The 17,206-nt window shown below is 46.6% G+C and overlaps 1 pseudogene; it reads left to right on the plus strand.

Annotated features, from left to right (window-relative positions):
- The first annotated feature begins 12,535 nt into the window (after positions 1–12,535).
- LOC136337116 (small nucleolar RNA SNORA8) lies at positions 12,536–12,645 on the plus strand (annotated as a pseudogene).
- The last annotated feature ends 4,561 nt before the right edge of the window (positions 12,646–17,206 follow it).

Genomic DNA, 17,206 nt, shown 5'->3' on the forward strand with positions numbered 1-17,206 from the left:
TCCGGGGTTCAGCTCCTGGGGCAGAGGGAACAGAGGGAACAAAAGGCTGCCCCGTGGCCAATTAGGAGCAGCCTATCTCTGGAAAAACAGGGATCACACCCCCATTGCCCAGGAGAGACAGGAGGATCAGGTTGGAAGGGCAGAACAGAATAGCAAGGCTTTGTTTCCTTCTTCCTTAGAAACTACTGCCCAGACAGGGTTCCCAGGCTTAGGACCCACCCTTCCTCTGAAACCAGCCTGAAGGGAGGAATGGCTCAGTTGCTGAGTCAGCTCAGCTGGAGGGGAGCAGTCCTTCCACCACCACCCCCAACTTCTTTCCTTTCCTGCCTCAGCCCAGCCCACCCTGGGCTTTAGCCCAGGCCCCCTCCACAGTCCCTGGCCCCACCTAGGCCATCCCTTCTATCCAGCTGCTATTCAGGGCTGCTTGGTGTGATTGCTTTGGCAGAAGGGGTACCCCACCTTCCTGCCAGCCAGGAACCCTGACCCTAAGCCCGGCCTCCTGTGCCTCTCCTGCCAACAGCTGTTTGGCACAACCTGTATGTCTCAGTGGAATTGGGCACCACCTCCCGCCACCCTCACCCTAGAGGATAGGGACCCCTGCGAAGTTAGCACTGGGAAGTCAGGGGTGTCTGGGTGGTGGGGCCCGTGCGTGTGGCAGGGAGCTTAAAGATGAGCTCATGGCCCCTTTGTGTTTTTGTGGCCCACATCTGGAGACAATTACAGATATTATCCAGTGGGAGCTCTGCAAAACACAGCTGGAACCAGCGCAGGAGCCTGGGGAGGGGGAATGCCAGAGGGAAGAGGAGGGGAGCCTAGGGCTCCGAGGCTGAGTGCGGCTGAGTGCGGTTTCCCCATCACGAGGAAATTGTTTGGCCCTGATTCTGGAATCACAAGATGCTCTCTGAAGCCAAGGGGGAGAGATGGGAATGAAGGACCAGAGACAAAGGGGGAAGAGGTTGAAGAGGCTTTGCAACCAAGGAGAATTGGGGGTGGAGGCTGCTGGTTCCGTGCTGCCCTGGGTTTGAGGGATGCAGCCCAGGGAGGCTGTCTGGCTACCCTAGGAAGTGCTTTGGTGCTTGCCAGGCCCCAGCTGATAGAAGCACCCAGTCAGGCTGAGGGGAGAGGAGAGCAGAGGGCCCTGTGGCTCCTGAGAACCCTGCAGATGTGCTTTCACTGGCCCTACCCCCCTTTGTCCATTGGGCCTGACCCAGTGTCTATGGTTCCAAGTTCCTTTATTCGAAAGCAGCACATGTGAGTTAGAGCAGCCAGGAGGGAGCCAAGGGGAATCTGCGAGGAGGTTTGGGCAGGACCCAGGGAAGCCGGCTCTGAGGAGACTGGACTGGGGGCAAGAGCAGAGCAGAGGCAGTGTTCTGCCCACCACATCACCCCACACGTTTGGAGGGTAGAACCATGGGCTCCCGGTCATCACCCCCTTCTCTAGGGCTCTTGCCACCCGTGGGCCCATGCCTCCAAGGCTGCCAGCCAGGCAGTGGGTCAAGCTGGATGGGAAGGAAAGATCTAAGTGGAGCTGGGCGCTTAGAGAAGAGGGGACTAAACAGGGTGCCCACCACACACACACAGTCTGGCCAGCTCTGCTGGCCTTCACGGTGCCTCCCCAAGTGCCCCTTCCCCCACGATGTGAAGGACTTCCCAGTCCTCTCCCCTCCGAATCCCTATTTCCATTTCCTACTAAGGGGAGGTGGCAAGAAACCAACAATTGCTGAGATCCTCAAAACACCCGATGACACAGGCACTAACACTACCTCCATTTTACAGATGCCCTATGGAGGCCCAGATAAGGCTTGCTCAAAGTCACAGATCATCAGCCTAAATTAAAACCCAGGTCTGTCTGATTTCTTTTTTCTGTATAGGCAGATTCTGACCATGTTTCTTAAGTGTCCCTGCCCCTGTGGAACCCATGTAGCTGGGAGTCCGTGTAGTAAGGTCTGTCAGCATACATGTCTACTGTGCCCTGTGGTACATCCAGCACCAGCATGGGGACTGGGGGTGCAGGGGAAGAAGGGCAGGAGTCCACTTTGCCAGAGTCACCTCCCTTCTCGGGGGAAGGAACAAGCGTGCGGGAAGAAAGAAGTCAGCAGGACTCAGAAGCCAGAGTAGGACAATGGCAGCAGGTAGGGGGAGCATGGGGTGGTGAATGGCTGTGGCATTGGCTTAGGGGAAGGGGAGGGCCTTCAGGGTCAGTTCCCATTCCCTAAAGCCCTCAGGAAACCCCAGTCACGGATGCTGTATTGTCCTGCGCTCCCTGCTCCCCCTTCTCAGCCAGCCCCCAAATCTGAATTCACCTCCTTTAGAAGATCAATTCCTGCACACCTAGCCTGTGGCTTTCTGCCTTTCTCACTCAGACAGTCTTGGGAAACCAGACAGGAGAGACCCAGAGGCAGCCTGCAAGGAGGCTGGGCAGTGGGGGCCTGAGAGGGAGGCAGGCCTGACTGGCCAGAAGCCACCTTCCAAATGAGCTCACACACATACTTTCCACCCTGGCCCAGGGCCCATGGCTGAGAGCTTTCCAGGCCAGCCTTCCCCAGTTAGGCCCAGCCCCCTCTGTCCTCCTCTGTCCCTAGCCAATCCTGGACCCAGGGGTTCCACAACAGGATCGGGCACCCCAGACCAGAGCTGTCATATGTTCCAAGGCAGAAGCTTCCTATGACTCCATGCTGAGGCCAGGTTCTCCAGGGTCCCTTATTCCTCCAAAGGGACCCTTTGTGACTTAGAGGAGGAGGAAATTAGCTTACTGGCCCCAGAAAACTACACCTGGATAGGGAGGGGCAATAGAAGGGACAGAAGAGGTGTTCTCACTATAGTGAATTGGCGGAAGGACTTCCTTTGAGTGCCTGAAGGAGCTCATTGACTCAGGGACCAGGCCAGGTCTGGGAGCTGCCTCACCATGGATCACATCCTGCTCACTCACTTCATTTCCCACTAGGGGCATTTCCCTGATTTGGGGCAAGATGGGGTCATGAGGTCTGTGTGAGGCAAAGCCAGACTGACCACAAAGGTCGGGGGGCGGGAGATGGGACACGGATGCCTCTGAAGGCCTCGCGGATTCACACATGCAACAGGCCTCCAGCTCATTTTGATCTGCCTGTGGTCAAAGACGTCACCCTTTGCCCAGCTTCCAGAGACATGTAGCACCAGTCCAAAGAGCAGAACCGATTCCAAAAATGCTCTCCTTAGCCACTCTATGCCTAACTGTGCTAGAGTGTGGCTGCCCTGACCATATATCCCAGATCCAATAATATCTTCCCCAGGTTCTATGACTTAGTATATTCAGACATGACAATTTGTCTCACTTTGGATTCCAAAAATATGGCCACTGCTAGTGATAACACAGCCTGGTGTTGCCATCCAAGGCACTAATGGTAGCATTCTGTCAAGGAATGACCATGACTTATAATAATACTGACTCTATCACAGCCACTGGACTAACATGTACTGTCCTTACTTTTCTTACAGAACAGTAGAATAATGTCAGGCTACAGAAGCCCTTTAACTTAATAAAAGTTGTTGACTTGAATTGCCATTGAAAGCTGTGATATAAACATAAATAAACAATAGTGCTTGTGAATATGTAAGTATTGTATACATATGTACAAAAGTATTATGTATAAGTAGTGAATGCGTAAACTAAAAAATCATTGAGCTACACACTAAACCTTATTTTATTTCTGTAAACCTTATTTCTGTAGCATTACTATATATTTGACCTCGATCATTAAAAGGTTAAAAAATAAAGAAAAATATATTGAAATAAAGAGGTTCATGCCTGACCTGTGGTGGCACAGTGGATAAAGCATCGACCTGGAATGCTGAGGTCACCATTTTGAAACCCTGGGCACATATGGGAGTTGATGCTGCCTGTTCCTCCCCCTTCTCTCTCTCTCTCTCGCTTTCTCTCTCTCTCTCTTGTCTCTCTAAAAATGAGTAAATAAAATATTTTTAAAATTTTTTTAAAGGTTCATAACTTCAGAACTACTACTTTGTCCCTTATAGGCCTCCTTAGGTGTCGATCCTCCCCACCAGTCTGCCCTTAAACCGGGAGTGGTTAGTACTGGCTTGTGTTGGTCTAGCTCTTCTAAAAAGATCAACTGGTCTGATTGCACACACACTCCAACCTGCACCTGGACTCTGACCTGAAGAACCCAGCAGCAGGGTCTGTCTTCCCTATACCTCTTTCATCTCCTTCCAGTTGTCCCCAGGCTCTCCTCCACCATATTGGCCTGTGTTCCAGAGGTACCCGCATCCCATGGCCACGCAAAATAAATTATGGTTGGAGGAAAGCTGGAAAAGGGGGCCAGAGAGGCACCCCTTCCTGGCTGGGGGTGCACCCCCTCTGCCGCAGACTAGCTGAGTGAGTTTTGCAAGGTGGTAGCTCCCCCTTGTGCTGCGTATTGGCACTGCAAACCAAGCCCAAAGAAAGAGAAGCCGAGGCAAAGCCAACCGTCTCACCCCCCACCCCAGGACCACAGATACAATTAACCTGCCTGTTTCCACTTTCCATGTTTCCACCCAGGACAACTGTACTTAAAGGGATGGGGCGGTAGGCGCAACAGGATGACAAGCCTTAGTCTTCTTCCAGTTGCAGAAAGGGAATACAGAGTTTCCGTCTCCCGTCCCTATGCGGGGTTTGGTGGGCAGCCCTTGAATAACTCCAAGAAGGAAGAGAGAGTTGAGGAAATATAGGACAGAAGGTGTGCCAGAGGAAGTAAGGGAGACACTTTGGAGCCCTCTTTTTAGAGCTCCTCTGAGTTGTCACACTGCCCCCCTGTGGATGCCTCAGACACTGATCACTTCAGGATGCCTGTCCCCTAGGCCCTGGGTAGGGGGCCAGGTGGGTCTGCACTCCTGGACCTGAGAATGCTATGACAGAACTCCCTCTAGCCAAGGCAAGCAGGCCTCTGTAACTCCTTCATCTAAGGGTGGGACATAACTGTGACACTTCTCTGAGGCTTTTGAAGATCATGCCTAGGCCTCTCTTGGAGGGGCTGAGGGGAAGCCTCTAACCTACACACATCTTCCTAAACTCATCCTAACCCTGGGGCCTGGAGAACCATTAATCACAGCCTCACACTTATAAGGTTCTTAGATTTTGTAGTTTTAAAAAAAATAAACTCAAAATGGATAAAAGACTTAAATGTAAGTTGTGAAACCATAAGCATTTTAGAAAAAAACATAGGCAGTAAGCTCTCCGACCTCTCTCACAGTGATATATTTGCCAATTTATCTCCACGGGGAAGTGAAATAAAAGACAGGATAAACAAATGGGACTTTATCAAACTAAAAAGCTTTTGCACAGCTAAAGACAATAAGAACAGAATAAAAAGACAAACTACACAATGGGAGAACATATTTGACAATACATCTGATAAGGGGTTAATAACCAAAATTTATAAAGAACTTGTAAATCTCAACACCAGGAAGACAAACAATCCAATCAAAAGATGGGAAAAAGAAATGAATAGACACTTCTCCAAAGAGGATATACAGATGGCCAATAGGCATATGAAAAAATGCTCAACATCATTAATCATTAGAGAAATGCAAATTAAAACCACAATGAGATATTACCTCACACCAATCAGAATGGCGCTCATCAACAAAACAACACAGAATAAGTGCTGGCGAGGATGTGGAGAAAAGGGAACCCTCCTGCACTGCTGGTGGGAATGCAGACTGGTGCAGCCACTGTGGAAAACAGTATGGAGATTCCTCAAAAACTTGAAAATCGAACTGCCTTTTGACCCAGCTATCCCACTTTTAGGAATATACCCCAAGAACACTATAGAACTGCTCCAAAAGGAGAAATGCACCCCCATGTTTGTGGCAGCATTATTCACAATAGCGAAGATCTGGAAACAACTCAAGTGTCCGTCAGAGGACAAGTGGATTAAAAAGCTTTGGCACATATATACTATGGAATACTACTCAGCCATACGAAATGATGACATCGGATCATTTACAATAACATGGATGGACCTTGATAACATTATACGGAGTGAAATAAGTAAATCAGAAAAAACTAAGAACTGTATGAATCCATACATAGATGGGACATAAAAATGAGACTCAGAGACATGGACAAGAATGTGATGGTAATGGGGGGGGGGCGAGGAAGAAGAGGGGGGGAGGGGAGGGGCACAAAGAAAACCAGATAGAAGGTGAAGGAAGACAATTTGACTTTGGGTGAGGGGTATGCAGTATAATCAAATGTCAAAATAATCTAGAGAAGTTTTCTCTCAACATATGTACCCTGATTTATCAATGTCACTGCATTAAATTTAATAATAATTTTAAAAATGTTAAAAAATGCCTATAGGCATTTTGTAAATAGCACTATATTATTGCCTGACTGGTGTTGGCGCAGTGGTTAGAGTGTCCGCCTGGGATGCTGAGGTTGCAGGCTTGAGTGGGGGATCATCAACATGATCCCATGGTCACTGGCTTGAGCCCAAAGGTTGCTAGCTTGAAGCCCAAGATCACTGGCTTGAGCAAGGGGTCACTGGCTGGGCTGGAGCACCGCCTCCCCCCACTACCCTATCAAGGCACATATGAGAAGAAATCAATGAAAAACTAAAGTGTTGCTACCATGAAATGATATTTCTCATCTCTCTCCCTTCCTATCTTTCTCTCTCTCTCTCTCTCTCACTAAAAAAAAAAGACTATATTATTGCCGTGCTAAACATTTCATTTGTTAAATATAAAATTTAAATTATACCAAATATTTTCTTTTCTTTTTGACAGAGTCAGAGAGAGAGTCAGAGAGAGGGGACAGACAGATAGGAAGGGAGAGAGATGAGAAGCATTAATTCTTTGTTGTGGCACCTTAGTTGTTCACTGATTGCTTTCTCATATGTGCCTTGACGGGGGTTGGGGGAGGAGGTACAGCAGAACTAGCGACCCCTTGCTCAAGCCAGGGACCTCGGGTTTTCAAACCTGGGTCCTCTGCATCCCAGTCCGACACTCTATCCACAGCACCACTGCCTGGTCAGGCTTGAAATTGCTTCTTAAAAGGCATTCCTGACCCTGACTCCTTTCTTCCTACCCCAGGACTTTTCCTCCTTTTACTTTCTTCTTTTTCTTAACATAAAATGTAAATTTTTCATGGAAAACAGATAGTAAATCTGAAAACACAAACAATAAATTGTGAAAAAATGTCTCAATTGAAGCGCTAACATCAAAAAGAAAAAAAGAAGAGAGGTTACAAATTGATAAGGAAAACATAACTCAATAAAAGAATGACTAGCCTGACCAAGCGGTGGTGCAGTGTATAGAGTATCGGACTGGGAGGCGGAGGACCCAGGTTCGAGACCCCAAGGTCACCAGCTTGAACGCAGAGTCGCTAGCTTAAGCGTGGAATCATAGACATGACCCCAGGGTCACTGGCGTGAGCCCAAAGTTGCTGGCTTGAGCATGGGGTCACTCACTCTGTTGTAGCCCCCCAGTCAAGGCACATGTGAGAAAGCAATTAATGAACAACTAAGGTGCCACAATAAAAAATTGATGCTTCTCATCTCTCTTCCTGTCTGTCTGTCCTTATCTGTCCCTCTCTATCTCTGTCACACACACACAAAAAAAAAACAAAAACAAACAAACAAAAAAAAAAACTAAAGCATCCACCTGGAATGCTGAGGCTGCCGGTTGGAAACCCTGGGCTTGCCTGGTCAAGGCATATATGGGAGTTGATGCTTCCTGCTCCTCTCCCTTCTTTCTTTCTCTCTCTCCTCACTCTTTAAAAAGAAATAAATAAAATCTAAAAAAATAATAATAATGACTAAAGGATAGTAGTGACTAGGCAAGTCACATGGCTAACAAATATAAGATGATCAACCCCACTGTAGTCTGGCAAATGCAAATTAGAGAAACTAAGTATAATTGTTTTAATTTATAGTATCAAAGAATATAGGGGCAGTATATCCAATGCTGGTGAGGATAATAGGAGAGTAGTACTTTCAAACTTATAGGAATGTGACCTGCTCTAATATTTTTTGTAACAGTTACCTGTACCATCTATTATAATTAAAACTACATATACCACTTCTGACCCAGTAACCCCATTTTAGGAGCTCTACTCTTTAGAAATAGAAGCACAATTATGTACCTCCTTTCACTTGCTTTGGCCTCATGTTACCATCTAACACAACTTGCTTCCAGAATTCCCCTTTGCCCTTCTCATCTGCGAAGTTATGCCACCCTGAAATCCATGAATCCATCGTTGTCAATAGCCCTGAAGGCCCGGACAGGTGTCCCTCTGCACTAACCCTACCTGCACCCTCAGTTTTCTGTACCTCAAGCAGGGAATAAGCTGACTTTATTTGTTCCATTAATTCCAGTTTCTGCCCTTTAGACTATACAGAATAAACAAATTCTTATTTTGTTTTGTTTTGAGAAAGAGAGACAGGAAGGGAGAGATAAGCATCAGTTCTTCATTGCAACTACTCTAAGTTGGTGCTTCCTACTCTTCCCCCTTCCTTTCTCTCTCTCTCTCCTGTCTCTAAAAATCAATAAATCAATAAATTTTAAGTGAGGGGAGGGACAATAGTGAGACAGACTCCCACATGTGCCCAGATGGGGATCCACCCAGCAACTCCCCTGTGGGGCGAATAACCAACCAAATCAAATATCAAACAAGCTATCCTCAGCACCTGAAGCTGATGCGGCTCTGGGGGACTGAAGCTTGAACAACGGAGCCACTGGCTGTGAGTAAAGAAGAAAGAGAGAAGGGTGAGAGGGAGGGAGAGAAGCTGATGGTGGCTTCTCATGTGTGCCCTGACCGGGATTGAATGCGGGACATCTGTATGCAGGGCCAAGTCTCTATCCAGGAAGGGAGAGAAACGAGAAGCATTAACTTATGATTGCAGTACCTTAGTTGTTCATTGATTGCGTTCTCATATGTGCCTTGACCGGGCTCCAGCCAAGCCAGTGACCCCTTTGTCAAACCAGCAACCTTGGGCTTCAAGCCAGTGACCTTTTGGCTCAAGCTAGCAACCATGGGGTCATGTTTATGCTCTCACACTCAAGCTGGCAAGCCCGTTCTCAAGCTTGTGAGCCTGCGTTCAAGCCTTCGACCTCAAGGTTTTGAACCTGAGTTGTCAGAGTCCCAGGCCAATGCTCTATTCGCTGCGCCACCGTCTGGTCAGGCCAGGGCCAAAATCTTTAAAAAAGAGATTTTGGCCCTGGCCAGTCGGCCCAGCGTACTGACATCCTGGGTTCAATCCTAATCAGGGCACACATGAGAAGAAACCATCTGCTTCTCTCTCCCTCCCTCACCCTTTCTCTCTCTCTTCCCCTCTTGCAGCAGTTGGTTCAAGCCTCAGCCCCTTCAGAGGGGCATCAGCCCCAGGTGCTGAGGATAGCTCTGTTGATTCAAGCATCGGCCTCAGATGGGGGTTGCTGGGTGAATCCTCATCAGGACATATGTGGAAGTCTGTCTCACTCTCTCCCCTCCTCTCATTTAAAAAAAAAAAAAGGCATTTCTGGTTCCATAAACAGCTTATCATGTGACATGTTTAGATACACCTCCCCACACACATTCCTATCACCATCCTCTGGATTAATTCATTTTATCAATCTTCTGAAACATAGTTTCCAGTACACAAAGAGACAGTATTACACAGTGTTAGAAACAGGGCTCTGGAATGACACGATCTGGGTTTGAATCCAGTTTTATGATTACTAGTGGGGTGACCTTCAGCAAGTTATACATCCTCCCTGAGCTTCAATTTCCTCATCTTTATAATGGGGCTAATAATATAAAGAATAGTTGAGTGGATCAAAAGACATAATCTATGTAATGCCTATGACTGAGTGTCATTGACTGACTGATTCATTCAACAAACATTTATTGAGTACCTACTTTGTGCCAGACATTGTTTTGGGCACTAGGAAAACACCAGTAAACATATAGATTCTCGCCCCCATTAAACTTATGTTCTTGTGAGAGGAGCAGGCAGGAAACATGGTAAATGAATAAAATATATACTATGTTACATAGAAATAAGAATTTTTCAAATCTTTAAATTCTGAACCTGCCTCACCAGGCAGTGGCACAGTGGATAGAGCGTCGAACTGGGATGCGGAGGACCCAGGTTCGAGACCCCAAGGTCACCAGCTTGAGCGCAGGTTCATCCGGTTTGAGCAAAGCTTACCAGCTTGGACCCAAGGTCGCTGGCTTGAGCAAGGGGTTACTTGGTCTGCTGAAGGTCCGTGGTCAAGGCACATATGAGAAAGCAATCAATGAACAACTAAGGTGTTGTAACGAAAAACTGATGATTGATGCTTCTCATCTCTCTTTGTTCCTGTCTGTCTGTCCCTATCCATCCCTCTCTGACTCTCTCTCTGTCTCTGTAAAAAACAACAACAACAAACAAACAAACAAAAAACAAAAACTGCATATTTCCTGATTAAAAATTTCACCTGTAAACCATCATTGTCTTCTCACATCTTACTATAAGCATTCAGGAGAAACCAGGCTGCTTCTTCAACATTTTCCTTAGAAGTTTCTTCAGCCAAAATTCAATTTCATTGCTCACAAGCTCTACGTTCTACAAAACACTAGGACTTGAACACAGTTCAGGCAAGGTCTTTCCCACTTTATAATAAGGCTTGCCTTTCCTCCAGTTTCCAATACTCCTCATCTCCATCTGAGACCTCACAGAATAAACTTTACTGTCCATATTTCTTTTTTTTTTAACTATTTTTTTAATTTTATTTATTCATTTTTAGAGAGGAGAGAGAGAGACAGAGAGGGAGAGAGACAGAGAGAGAGAAGGGGGAAGGAGCTGGAAGCATCAACTCCCATATGTGCCTTGACCAGGCAAGCCCAGGGTTTCGAACCGGCGACCTCAGCATTTCCAGGTCAATGCTTTATCCACTGCGCCACCACAGGTCAGGTTACTGTCCATATTTCTACCAATCTTCTATTCTGTTCACTACCACATACATAGTCTCTAAGAAAACCGAAGCTCTTTCTACAGCTCTCCTCTACTTCTAAGCCCTCACAAGAAGTGCCCATAACAGTCCATTCATGACCATGTAGGCTTTCTCTAGGATGCACCTCCAAGCTCTTCCAGCCTCTCTCTGCCCATAACCCACTTCCAAAGCCACTTCTACACTTTTAGGTATTTATTAGAGCAGCAACTCCTCTTCTCAGAATCAAGTTTCCATCTTAGTTCATTCAGACTGCTATACAAAATATCACCAACTGGATAGCTTATAAACAACAGAAATTTGTTGTTCATAATGCTGGAGGCTGAGAAGTATAAGATTAAGAAACTATGGTCATCTTCTGGTGAGGTTTCTCTTCCCAGTTCATAGCCAGTGCCTTCTCACTATGTCCTCACATGGCAGAAAAAGCTCCCACTGTAGTCTCTTTTATAAGACATTGGTCCCGTTCTGAGGGCCCTACCCTCATGACCAAAGCATCTCACAAAGGTCCACCTTCTAATACTACCATCTTTATTTTTTTTTTCCATTGACTTGAGAGAAAAAGAGGAAGAGAAGGGGGAAAAGCATCAAGTCCTCGTTCCATTTAGTTGTTTCTTTTTTTTATTTATTTAATTTATTCATTTTAGAAAGGAGAGAGAGAGAGGGAGAGAGAGAGAGAGGAGAGAGAGACAGAGAGAAGGGGGGAGGAGCAGGAAGCATCAACTCCCATATGTGCCTTGACCAGGCAAGCCCAGGGTTTCGAACTGGCAACCTCCGCATTTCCAGGTCAACGCTTTATCCACTGCGCCACCACAGGTCAGGCAGTTGTTTCTCATAGATACGCTGACCGGAGATTAAACTTGCAACCTCAATGCACCAGGACAGAGCTCTATCCACTTAGTTACCCAGCCAGAAACCTAATGCTATCATCTTTGAGGGTTAGAAAATCAACATAAGAATTTGGGGGCCCTGGCCAGTTGGCTCAGTGGTAGAGTGTCGGCCTGGCATGCAGGAGTCCCGGGTTCAATTCCTGGCCAGGGCACACAGGAGAAGCGCCCATCTGCTTCTCCATCCCTCCCCCTCTCCTTCCTCTCTGTCTCTCTCTTCCCCTCCCGCAGCCGAGGCTCCATTGGAGTAAAGTTGGCCCAGGCGCTGAGGATTGCTCTATGGCCTCTGCCTCAGGTGCTAGAATGGCTCTGGTGCAACAGAGCAACGCCCCAGATGGGCAGAGCATCGCCCCCTGGTGAGCATGCCGGGTGGATCCTGGTCGGGTACATGCGGGAGTCTGTCTGACTACCTCCCCATTTCCAACTTCAGAAAAATACAAAAAATAATAATAATAAAATAAAATAAAATAAATAAATAAAATCTTTTTTTTTTTTTTAAAGATAAATGAGTCTTTTTTTTTTTTAATTTTTTTTTTTTTTAGATTTTATTTATTCATTATAGAGAGGAGAGAGAGAGAGAGAGAGAAGGGGGAGGAGCAGGAAGCATCAACTCCCATATGTGCCTTGACCAGGCAAGCCCAGGGTTTCGAACCGGCAACCTCAGTGTTTCCAGGTTGACGCTTTATCCACTGCGCCACCACAGGTCAGGCATAAAATCTTTTTTAAAAAAAGACAATGTGATATAAATTCAGATTCTAGCATCCTTGGTTTTCTTGGCTTTGTGCACGATAAACCTGGTATTTTTATTGATACAGCTCCCAAAAGAGAATTTGGGAAAACACAAACATTCAGACCGTAGCACCTTAGTTCTTGCTAGTTGTTTTATCTTGACAAAATTATCTAACCCATCTATGACTTGATTTCCTCAATTAAAAAATGAGGACAGCCCTGGCCGGTTGGCTCAGCGGTAGAGCGTCGGCCTAGCGTGCGGAGGACCCGGGTTCGATTTTCAGCCAGGGCACACAGGAGAAGCGCCCATTTGCTTCTCCACCCCTCCACCGTGACTTCCTCTCTGTCTCTCTCTTCCCCTCCCGCAGCCAAGGCTCCATTGGAGCAAAGATGGCCCGGGCGCTGGGGATGGCTCTGTGGCCTCTGCCTCAGGCGCTAGAGTGGCTCTGTTCGCAACATAGCGACGCCCAGGATGGACAGAGCATCGCCCCCTGGTGGGCAGAGCGTTGCCCCCTGGTGGGCAGAGCGTTGCCCCCTGGTGGGCGTGCCGGGTGGATCCTGGTCAGGTGCATGCGGGAGTCTGTCTGACTGTCTCTCCCTGTTTCCAGCTTCAGAAAAAGAATGAAAAAAAAAAACAAACAAAAAAAAAAACACCTACTTCCTAGAGGTGTGGTGTGGATTGAGATAAATATATGAAATGCATAGGACAATGACAAGCATATGATGAGTACTCTATAAAAGTTATACGTTATCATTTTGAAAACCAAACATCTGCCCATTTTCCACTGCTTCCACTATTTTTTCATAATTCCTCAAAGAATTCCAAGAATATCTCCATTGTCCCATTCCTAAATGTACTTGATGGTCTAGGATGTGATTTATGTGAGTCTGGACATGTAAACTCACTAAACAAATTAAAGCTTAAATTTGACCCTGCTGGGTAGCTCAATAGGTCAGAGCATTGTACCAACATGCCCAAAGCACATATAAGAATCAACCAATAATGGCACAAATAAGTGAAACAACAAGCCCTGGACGGTTGGTTCAGCGGTAGAGCATCAGCCCAGCATGTGAAAGTCCCAGGTTCAATTCCCAGTCAGCACACACAGGAGAAATGACCATCTGCTTCTCCACCCCTCCTCCTCTCCTTCTCTCTCTTGTTTTCTCTTTCTTCCCCTCCCACAACCAAGGCTAGAATGGTTCGAGCAAAGTTGGCCCTGGGTGCTGAGGATGGCTCCATGGCCTCACCTCAGGTGCTAAAAACAGCTCGGTTGCCAGTCAATGGAGCAGCAGCCCCAGATGGGCAGAGCATACCCCAGTAGTGGGCTTACCAGGTGAATCCTGGTTGTAGCGCATGTAGGAGTCTGTCTCTCTGCCTCCCTTCTTCCCACTTAATAAAAAAATATATTAAAAGTGGAACAAATTGACATTTCTCTCTCTCTCTCTCCCTTTCTCTCTAAAAATCAATCAATTAAAAAAATTAAAAATCCATTATAAGCACCTCTTTAACTTCTTCATCATCTTTTTTTGGCCTGAATTCCCTCTTAAATATGTCTAGCACAGTGCCTTGAACTTGGAAGGCATTCTAATAAATATTTATACAATGAAAGTTTGTTCTACCCTGGTGCAGTTTCTTCCTGATGATGATAATGATGATGACTCTCCCAGCAGCATAAATCTTGATTTTATTTTCTGCAAATTTCTGTTTATTCAGCACCCCCCAGACCATGAGCTCTCTTCCTCCTGCCCCTGCTTCCTGCAACTCTTCCCATCTCACCACCATCTGTCCTGCTTCCTTTCCACATTTCTCAGCCACCCACATGCTGGCTCCCATGTGTACTTCCCATGGCTCTCTGGATTTTTAGTTTATGTATCTGACCTCTCTTTCCAACTACACTGAAAGCTCCCTGAAGCTAAACTGAAGTCTCAAGTGTTCCAGGTATCAGCCAAGTAACCAGCATAGAGAACACAGCCAAACACTCTACTAAAAGCTCCATGATTGTGCTCGCTTCGGCAGCACATATACTAAAAGCTCCATGATTGCTTTTATGACTTAAATATTTTTAATACACCCAACTTCTTTGCCCCTCTTCCTGTTGCTCAACATCTTCTTCTCACAATTAGGGTTCTATTTCTGCCCTCATTATTCCCAAGGGCTGCAGTAGAGCAGAGAGAGACAGGGCCTAGGACCAAGGGCATGGGTCCAAGTGGAAGAAGGCATTTTTATGATCAACTCTGTGGCTTCAGGCCCTGCTGAGATCCCAGTTTTGAACACATCTAAACCAATGTCATTGACATAAAATTGTTCTGTACCATTTGTAAACGAGTGAGAGTAGTAAGGATCCAAGTATATGTTCTATCCAAAGCAAGATTACCCAGGTTCAAACCTTTGCTTCAGCATTTACTAGATCCATGATCTTGGGCAAAACACTTAACCTCTCTGTACTGGGAGTTTCCTTATCTATAAATTGAGAGTAACAATAGTATCTACCTCTCAAGATTGTTGATGGGAATAAAAGAGCAAACACTTGAAAAGTACTTAGTTTTGTGCCTGAAATGTGAAAAAAGAAAAGCTCAAAAAGTATTTGCTATTGGTATTGCTTATTAATACTACCTATGAGTGCCATAGGAAATAGGTAGCTCAAACCCACATAAATTAGAAATTTCTCACCCTGGCTGGTTGGCTCAGTATTAGAGCGTCAGTCCCACGTGTGGATGTCCCGGGTTTGATTCCCTGTCAGGGCACACAGGAGAAGTGACCATCTGCTTCTCTACCCCTTCTCTCTCGCTCTCTCTCTCTCTCCCTCCCTCCAGAAGCCATAGCTAGATTGGTTCGTGCTGAGGAGGCTCCACCTCAGGTGCTAAAAATAGCTGGGTTGTGAGCATGGCCCCAAATGGGAAGAGTATCCACCCCAGATGGGAATTGTCAGGTGGATCCCAGTCAGGGTACATGCGGAGTCTTCTGTCTCCCCTCCTCTCACTTGGAAAATAATAAGAAAAAAAATCTCCTGTGACTAATAATTATTATTACCAGGTATGGAGCACTTCCTATATCAGGGGTGGGGAACCTTTTTGGCTGAGAGGGCCATGAAGACCACATATTTTATTTTTATTTATTTATTTATTTATTTATTTTATTTATTCTTTTTTTTTTTTTAGAGAAGAGAGGGAGAGACAGAGAGAGAGAGGGGAGAGACAGAGAGAGAACTGGGGGGGGGGGGGGCGAGCTGGAAGCATCAACTCCCATATGTGCCTTGACCAGGTTTGAAGCCCAGGGTTCCAAACCGGCGACCTCAGCATTTCCAGGTCGATGCTTTATCCACTGCACCACCACAGGTCAGGCACCACATATTTTAAAATGTAATCCCGGGCCCTGGCCGGTTGGCTCAGCGGTAGAGCGTCGGCCTAGCGTGCGGAGGACCCAGGTTCGATTCCCGGCCAGGGCACACAGGAGAAGCGCCCATTTGCTTCTCCACCCCTCCGCCGCGCTTTCCTCTCTGTCTCTCTCTTCCCCTCCCGCAGCCAAGGCTCCATTGGAGCAAAGACGGCCCGGGCGCTGGGGATGGCTCTGTGGCCTCTTCCTCAGGCGCTAGAGTGGCTCTGGTCACAACATGGCGACGCCCAGGATGGGCAGAGCATCGCCCCCTGGTGGGCAGAGCATCGCCCCCTGGTGGGCGTGCCGGGTGGATCCCGGTCGGGCGCATGCGGGAGTCTGTCTGACTGTCTCTCCCTGTTTCCAGCTTCAGAAAAGTAAAAAAAAAAAAAAAAAAAAAAAAAAAAAAAAAAATGTAATTCCGTGAGAGCCATACAAAGACCCTGTACCTTACGTATTATCCAATAAAAATTTGGTGTTGTTTCGGAGGACAGCTGTGATTGGCTCCAGCTACCCGCAACCATGAACATGAGCTGTAGGAAATGAATGGATTGTAATACATGAGAATGTTTTATATTTTTAATGTTATTTTTTTTTAATTAAAGATTTGTCTGCAAGCCAGATGAAGCCATCAAAAGAGCCACATCTGGCTCATAGCCATAAGTTCCCGACCCCTGTCCTATATGCTCAACTTGCATTATCTCCCTAAGGGCTTGACAACAACCTTACCAAGGAGATGCACTATTATTATCTCTATTTTACAACTGAGAAGCACAGAGAGGTTAAGAAATTTTCCCAACACCTGCCCAGGTGGTGGCACAGTGGATAGAGCATTGACCTGGGACGCTGAGGACCCCGGTTAGAAACCGGAGGTCACTGGCTTGAGCGCCGGCTCTTCCGCTTGAGTGCGAGTGCGGGCTCATGAGCTCGGGATCATAGACACGACCCCAAAGTCGCTGGTTTGAGCATGGGATCACTGGCTCAGCTGGAGCCCTAACCCCCCTACCACCCCCCCTTCAAGGCAGCAATGCGAAAGCAATCAGTGAACAGCTAAAGTGCTCCAACTACTAGACTACGAGTTAATACTCATCTCTCTCTCTAAAAAAAAAAAAAGAGAAAGAAAGAAATTTTCTCAAGGTCACAAAGCCAGCAAGTGTGGAAGTCATATTTATCCCTTTATTTAGCATTTATTGAGTTTTTACTGTGTCGAAACAGGAGAGAAACCCAGCAGGTACAAAGGTAAACAGGAAGTTTCAGTTTTCAGAGAAGAGGCGGA

The sequence above is a fragment of the Saccopteryx bilineata genome, chromosome 4 (genome assembly GCF_036850765.1).
Source record: "Saccopteryx bilineata isolate mSacBil1 chromosome 4, mSacBil1_pri_phased_curated, whole genome shotgun sequence".
NCBI lineage: Eukaryota > Metazoa > Chordata > Mammalia > Chiroptera > Emballonuridae > Saccopteryx > Saccopteryx bilineata.